The 1,969-nt window shown below is 25.7% G+C and overlaps 1 long non-coding RNA gene across 1 annotated transcript; it reads left to right on the top strand.

Annotated features, from left to right (window-relative positions):
* On the top strand, nt 1–583 carry LOC105119364 (uncharacterized). Its single transcript, XR_841125.1, has 2 exons — nt 1–54; nt 180–583. It is a non-coding gene; the product is annotated as an uncharacterized LOC105119364 (long non-coding RNA).
* The last annotated feature ends 1,386 nt before the right edge of the window (nt 584–1,969 follow it).

The following is a 1,969-nucleotide window of genomic DNA, read 5'->3' on the forward strand; positions in this document are numbered from 1 at the left end:
CATAAGAGAAAAAGCTTACAAAGACCACCTTAAGAATGTTTTGAGATCCATCAAGTGAGTTAATTCTTTTCATTTATTAACAAATGATCATTGCTAATAAGTTTTTCAATCTATAGCAACAATTATATTATTAAGTTACCAAGTCCATCTAACTTAGATTCAATATTTATTTATTGCAGTGAGCATGGTGTTGATGTTAAGGGATTTTTTGCTTGGTCTTTAATGGACAATTTCGAATGGGGAAGTGGTTATGCTGTGAGGTTCGGCCTTTACTATGTTGATTACAAAAATGATTTGAAACGATATCCTAAAAAATCAGTCAAGTGGTTCAAGCAGTTTCTTAGAAAAGACTCCCACAGTTCTATTCCACATACGTATCCTCTGATTACTTCTAATGAAATGTCCAAAATTGAAGATAGTTTGGTTCGGGATGCTAAAAGGCCAAGAAATGCCTGAATGCCTTCGGCAGAATTTGAAGTCAATGTTGTTAACGTTGTAAATTGGGCTTTCATGGCTGAAAGATAGAGTTCTCAGCATTAATTCAACAGAATTTGGTCACCACTTCATTCATCCAAGGCTGTGGTTAAGAATAAAAATTGATGGTTCTAGTTTTCCTTTGTTTTGTTTAATTATAATTTTAGAATTTAATTTGATTATTTTACAGTTGTATCATTTTCTCATTCAATTATTGATTATAATTTGTTTAATAATAATACAATTCTTCTGCACCATTATTGAATATGGTTTGTTTAATATTATTTTTTTAAGAAAGAAAAATGTAATGTTTGACCTTAAAAAAATAAAATATATGGATGATTAGTAAAAATGTATACAAGTAAAATGGACAAACCAAAATTAAAAAAAGAGTCAAAAGTCTAGACTAATTTACTTGGGATTGTAATTGCAAACTTGAAATAAGTTGCTGGATTTTAGAGTTTAATTGCTTGATTAACTTGGATTAAAATGAATCAATTAAAGATAATTGGATTGAAATGGAATTATTTGAGCTGAAATGATTGGAATGAAACAAGCAGCACTGAAATGAGTTTAAACAAAAAGTCAATTGGTCCCTAGTTTTAATATTTTTCATTAAAGCTCTTGACTTTTGAATTTTATTTAATTGTTTAATTTTGAGATTTCTTTCAATTTAAACTCTAAATTGAATTAGTTGATATTTTCAATTTTAATTTAGTCCCTCGTTTCCTGAAATTCTTAACTTTCATATTTCCTTTAGATTGTATCTCTAATTGAATCAATTTACTCCTCTAGATTTACTTATTTGTTGCAAATTCATCATCGGTTCTTTAAATTTTTATTTTTAAATGAAATTGACTCCAAATTTCAAATTACCTTATTCCATTAGGCTTTTAATTAATCATTTTTAAACTTAAATCTTAGACAAAGTAAATCAAATTAAGCTCCTTTTCAATTATGGCTCAAAATTTCTCATAATTAGTTTTGCTTGCAAGACTTAATTATATATCAAATTTCAAACTATCTATGTATTTTTATTTTTATTTTTTCATATTCTAGGTTTTTTCTGTATTATTGAATTTTTTATGATTTTCATGGTTTATTAACACAAAACAATTAAATAAAAATAATGGAAATAATGATACCATTAAAATTGACTAAATGTACTATAAAGACATTTGTTTTTCTAATATTTTTAAAAAATACATACAAAAATAGAGGATTAAAAATTAGTTTATGAAAAAATAAACAAAAAAGTTCTAATGAAAATCATGTACTTATTTATTTTTTCATTTTGAAGGATGTTTTATTATGTGTATTTAAACTTTTGTTTCTAACCGGTATACCATTGGCTTGGCTTAATGGTAGACAAATCTTAGCAATAAAATACCTTTATGTATAAATCTTCTTTAATAACAGCTTTTATATCATAAAATTTCAAAAGAAACATCATGAATTAACTTTTCATGATGTTTCTTTTGACATTCAATTGGAG

The sequence above is a fragment of the Populus euphratica genome, unplaced genomic scaffold, assembly GCF_000495115.2.
Source record: "Populus euphratica unplaced genomic scaffold, PopEup_1.0 scaffold2817.1, whole genome shotgun sequence".
Lineage (NCBI taxonomy): Eukaryota > Viridiplantae > Streptophyta > Magnoliopsida > Malpighiales > Salicaceae > Populus > Populus euphratica.